The sequence below is a fragment of the Bubalus kerabau genome, chromosome 11 (genome assembly GCF_029407905.1).
Source record: "Bubalus kerabau isolate K-KA32 ecotype Philippines breed swamp buffalo chromosome 11, PCC_UOA_SB_1v2, whole genome shotgun sequence".
Lineage (NCBI taxonomy): Eukaryota > Metazoa > Chordata > Mammalia > Artiodactyla > Bovidae > Bubalus > Bubalus kerabau.
The window spans coordinates 79,961,703-79,967,702 of NC_073634.1; the positions used below are offsets into that span (position 1 = coordinate 79,961,703).

General features: G+C 37.3%; 1 long non-coding RNA gene across 1 annotated transcript in view; it reads left to right on the top strand.

The window, feature by feature from the left end:
* LOC129623415 (uncharacterized) overlaps positions 1 to 5,757 on the top strand; it is a 98,482-nt gene extending 92,725 nt beyond the window's left edge. Inside the window, exon 6 of the long non-coding RNA XR_008700516.1 lies at positions 5,304 to 5,757. This is a non-coding gene — a long non-coding RNA (uncharacterized LOC129623415). The remainder of the gene's footprint in view (positions 1 to 5,303) is intronic.
* Positions 5,758 to 6,000: the final 243 nt, after the last annotated feature.

Below are 6,000 nucleotides of genomic sequence, written 5' to 3' on the forward strand. Positions count from 1 at the left end.
TCCAAATAGGAAAAGGAGTATGCCAAGGCTGTATATTGTCACCCTACTTATTAACTTATATGCAGAATACATCATGAGAAATGCTGGGCTGGAAGAAGCACAAGCTGGAATCAAGATTGCTGGGAGAAATATCAATAACCTCAGATATGCCGATGACACCACCCTTATGGCAGAAAATGAAGAAGAACTAAAGACCCTCTTGATGAAAGTGAAAGAGGAGAGTGAAAAAGTTGGCTTAAAGCTCAACATTCAGAAACCTAAGATCATGGCATCCGGTCCCATCACTTCATGGCAAATAGATGGGGAAACAGTGGAAACAGTATCAGACTTTATTTTTTTGGGCTCCAAAATCACTGCAGATAGTGATTACAGCCATGAAATTAAAAGATGCTTACTCCTTGGAAGGAAAGTTATGACCAACCTAGACAGCATATTAAAAAGCAGAAACATTACTTTGTCAACAAAGGTCCGTCTAGTCAAGACTATGGTTTTTCCAGTGGTCATGTATGGATGTGGCAGTTAGACTATAAAGAATGCTGAGCACTGAAGAATTGATGCTTTTGAAGGGTGGTGTTTGAGAAGACTCTTGAGAGTCCCTTGGACTGCAAGGAGATCCAACCAGTCCATCCTAAAGGAGATCAGTCCTGGGTGTTCATTGGAAGGACTGATGTTGAAACTGAAACTCCAATATTTTGGCCACCTGATGAGAAGAGCTGACTCACTTGAAAAGACCCTGATGTTGGGAAAGATTGAAGGCAGGAGGAGAAGGGGACAATAGAGGATGAGGTGGTTAGATGGGATCACCGACTCAGTGGACATGAGTTTGGGTAGACTCTGGGAGTTTGTGATGGACAGAGAGGCCTGGTGCACTGCAATTCATGGGGTTACAAAGAATCGGACACAATTGAGCGACTGAACTGAACTGAATTGAATGTAGGGGACACAGTTCAATCCCTGGTCTGGAAGATTCCACATGCCTCCAGGGCAACTAAGCCCGCGAGCCACAACTACTGAGCCCACGTGTTCTTGAGCCTGTGATCCACAAGAGAAGTTACTGCAATGAGAAGCCCATGCACCCCAACTAGAGAGTAATCCTTGCTCGCTGCAACTACAGAAAGCCCATGGACAGCAATAAAGACCCAGCATAGTCAAAAATAAATACATGAATAAATAAGTTTAAAAAAAAGAGTCACAGGGGTGGGTTTCTTCTGATCCCTAAAATACTCACTGTATTCTTCCATATACTCTCTCTCACACCATAACTGAGCAGAGTCAGAGCCTAGAATCAGAAAATGGAAGAAACCTGGATTGCCAAGCTCACCAGTTAGAAGAGAACCAGCTGACCCATGGTTCCAAAGGACTTACACTGGAATTTTCCTCAATGAGAATTAAACTGTTATTGTTTTAGGTCATTAAAATTTGGGATAGTTTGTTATAGTGACTGAGTTGTCTGACAAAGGGCAACAAAGAGATTCTTCTCTCTATAATATGTCATACTATTCCAGGTTTATCTCCAGTTATACAGGCCAAGGCTTTGCACACCTCTATTTCCTTACTCATGCTTTAGCTTAATCATCACTTGAAAAATCTCAGCTAGTGACACCTATAAAATACCCACATTCTCCTTTCCACATTCTCCTTTTTGTCTCTTTCTGTATCTATCATTCTGAATCAAATATAGTATCATTCCAGATATTTAAATCTATGGTAATCTAAATATATGAAAAGATCCTAAAAAATAGACATAAAAAGAACAGGTATGCATCAAAATTTAGTATATGGTAATAATAAAGGCATTTCAAGTCAGTGAGTAGAAGTAATACAGTTAACACATTATGTTGGGATAACTGGTTAGCCATTTGGGTGGGGAGAGAAATCTGGATCATTATCATAATTATGCCTAAGTATTCAAATACAAGATTTAAACATAAAAGCAACAGCAGTAAAGATAGGTGTCTGGCATTTTTAATCTTTGCATATAGAAGATCTTTTAAAGCATAATCCCTACACAGAGTGGAGAAATAATAATTCACTAAGACTTCACATATATCATAAATCACTAGAAAAGATCAAGAACCTAGTAGCAAAGTGAGAAAGATATACAAAGAGTAATTCACATATTAAAACAGCCAAAAGACATGTGAAAATATATTCATCATCTCATCAGAACTTAAACTTCATGAAGGAAGACTTCTTTTCAAGTTTGCTCATCAAGATACTCTACAACTTAGGTCAGTCTCTGTGTATATTCGTTTGGTAAGTAAAAGACCTACTGACTGAAGGAATAAATCATTAAACAAATACCAACCTGCTCTCTTCTTATTTTGATCATTAGGTTAGCTTTACTAAAGATTTGTTCATATACAATACAACTTAAGTTGTATAAAAATTTCTTGTACTCATTTACATGTATGGGTCATGTGTTTTTAAGTCCAAAATTCCAATTAGAGGCATTAACCTAGAGAATAAATAATCTAACAATGTAAAAGTATATATTTGTTTTACAAGCCTGCTATTGCTACTGCTAAGTCACTTCAGTCCTGTCCAGCTCTGTGCGACCCCATAGTCAGCAGCCTACCAGGCTCCTCTGTCCCTGGGATTCTCAGGCAAGAACACTGGAGTGGGTTGCCATTTCCTTCTCCAATGCATGAAAGTGAAAAGTGAAAAGGAAGTCACTCAGTCGTGTCTGACTCTTTGGGACCCCATGGACCACAGCCTACCAGGCCCCTCCGTCCATGGGATTTTCTAGGCGAGAGTACTGGAGTGGGGTGCCAGTGCCTTCTGATAAATATTAAATACACTATACTTTTAAAGATATCTGTTTATGGTTTGTGAAAGCGATAAGAACTAGGTGAACTAAAATTCTAGAATGAGACTATCTTAAAATAAGCTGGTAAGGATTGCCATTCATCTTGTTGCTTGGGGCATTTGTAAGATCTGGATATGTACTAAGTATTGAGTCAAGGAGAAGAATAACACTATGGGAAAGAATAACTAGCAAAGCTTTTAGCGGTGACACAAGGGTAGGAACCTAGATTGGATACTGAAGAGGATTCAGAGGCATGATTTGTTTTCTCTACAAAATATTTTCTAAATATTACAGTTGAATGGAGGGTGGGAGTATAATGTCAACAGTTTAAAAGGCAGAATGAAATTATCCACATATTATTTTACTAAGGAAAAAAAAAACAATTTTCTAAAGGAAGGAGTTTACCTCAAATATTGCCACTCTACTTCTTAAGACATTACCAAACTTTGAAGCTGTTTTGAGGTGGGAGGCTAAAGAGATAAGATATAAATCCCTGAAGGTAAAGAATAAATCTCTGCAGTTTTCAAGACAAAGGAGACAAATATCCACAAGGCTTTCAATAAAAATCTTAGGGTAATAAATCCGTAGGAACAACAGCAGACCAGAACTAGACTGAATCTCTTTAAAGCTAAAATCAAACCCAACACTGGAGAAGGAAATGGCAACCCACTCAAGTATTCTTGCCTGGAGAATCCCACGGATGGGGGAACCTGGTGGGCTGCCACCTGTGGGGTTGTACAAAGTCAGACACAACTGCTGCAACTTAGCAGCAGCAGCAAACCCAACACAGCTCAACTCAAATGGTGACTGAACTGAGGCGATCAGATCCTCTCTGTGTGCAAAAGAAGGAAACAATCTCTGATGAAACATAATTATAGAAGGCCTTTGCAGTTCCTTTATTCACAATGTCTGGCATATCATCCAAAATTATTAGATATATAAAGAGGGAAGACCAACTGATAAAGACAAATATAACAGAAACCAACCCAAAGATGAAGCAGATCAGAGATAGATACATTATGGCCTATGGGCCATATATTGACAATGTCTCTTTTTATAAAAATGTTTTATTGAAATGTAGCCATATTCATTTATCTATGTATCATATATAACGTCTTTTATGTCATTAATAGTAGGTTGAGTAATAAAGAGAGAGATCATGCAAGTGAACAAGCCTAAAGTTTTTACTGTCTGGCCCTTTACAAAACAAGTATTCCAGTCTCTGAAGTAGATAACAGAGTTGACAAGTGGGGATTATAAAATAAATGTTAATAATATTTTAAAGATACTAATGAAAAAGAAGGACAAAATGAGTAAGTTTTACCAGAAAGTTGAAATTTATTTTAAAGATGGATTAAATATCTATTCTAGAACATAAAAATACGGTATCTGAATTTAATGAAAGATAAGTTTATAAGCAGACTCTTCACAGAAAAATACAGGATTAAGGAACTTAAAAACAAGTCATAGAAAAATATAAATTGAAGTGTGGAATGAATAAAACATGTAAATATCAGATAAGAGCACAGAAGATGTGTGTCAAAAATATGTGTAATTGAAATTCCATAAGAAGAAGAAAGAGGAGGCAAAAGCAATATCTAAAGCCATATCATCTGAAAAATTTCCAAAACTACTGAAAGATATCAACCTGCAGACTCAATAAGTTCTGAACAACCTCAGAAGAATAAATGAAAAGAAAACCACATGTTGGAACATTATAGAAAAGTTTCTGGAACCAAAGACAAAAATAGGAAAAAAAAAAAAACAAAAAACCTTAAAGGCAGTCAAAGAAAAAAAAAAAAAATTACCTGACAAAAACGTAAGGCTTCTCAAAAGAATTAATGGAACTCAGAAAACAATGAAAAGTCATCTTTAAAGTGATGAAAGAAAACAACTGTCAACTCAGTATTGGTTACCTAGCAAAATGTAACCTTCAGAAATGAAAGCAGAGTAAAAACTATTTTCAAACAAAAAAATAAAAGTTGAGTGACTTTTCCATCAGAAGACATGCCCAAAAGAAACATAAAAGGGAATTTTTCAGCAGAAAGAAAATATTCCCAGATGAAAACAGCAAAAATGTGAGAAGGAAAGAAGAACACCAGAGAGGATAAAAAGGATAAAACATGACTAAATATAAATGAATATTGATGGCACAAAACAATAAATACAATGTCATGTGAAGTGTCTGATATATTTAGAACTACAATGCATGGCTAATGCCAAACAGAAATAATAATAAAGTTAGAAAAGGCTAAATGGTGAAAATTTTATAGAATTTTTAGATGAATCAAGAAGTGATAAAAACCAATGATTTTTATTATATTCTAATAAGTCAAAGATGTATGTTGTTACTGTTGCAGTGAAAAGGAGAAAAAGAGGAATGAGTTTTTTTCTTTCTTGTTCTTGAGAACAAAAGAAGATAAAGAGAACAGCAGGCCTGAAAGTCCTAGTTTTTTTGTAATTAAGTTTGCTTTTCTGCCCCTTAACACTGCAGGAGCTACACTTCACACCTATTTACCTTTGACTCTATACTCATTGGAAAAGACCCTGATGCTGGGAAAGATTGAGGGCAGAAGGAGAAGCAGGTGACAGAGGATGAGATGGCTGGATGGCATCATCGACTCAATGAACATGAGTCTGAGCAAACTCTGGGAGACAGCGAAGGACAGGGAAGCCTGGGATTCTGCAGTCCATGAGGAAATGACCAAGTGAACAACAGCTATGCTAAATACATCCTGTATCTGGTGTTTATCATTTCAACACCATTACCCTTGTAGTGACATATCAGAAAGAAGGCCAGAGCCACTGAACTGCCAGGCTCAGTTACTGGGTTTCTGACTCCAGCCTATGACTGCCTTTGAAACAATGCAAGAGGAAGAAATCAAGACCCTAACACCTTTGTTCCTCATCACCGATTCCAGACTGTGAGCCCTTATGTTATATAGCCCCTAGACTCATCTCTGGGTGGGGGGGGGCGGTGGTGGGGGGCACAATTCTTGAGGCATGGACCTACTGTGTTCTCCTCTCCTCTGAAAATTAAAGCCACCTTTCTATTTCTTGCAAACTGTCTCCATATTTTTTATTCAGCTTCGGTGTGAAGAGGAAACATTAAAATTTTACATAACCTCCTGCTCCTTCTGCCTCTGTAACTCAGCTTGCTCCTTGCAAAGTCTGGATCACATAGGTCTCAG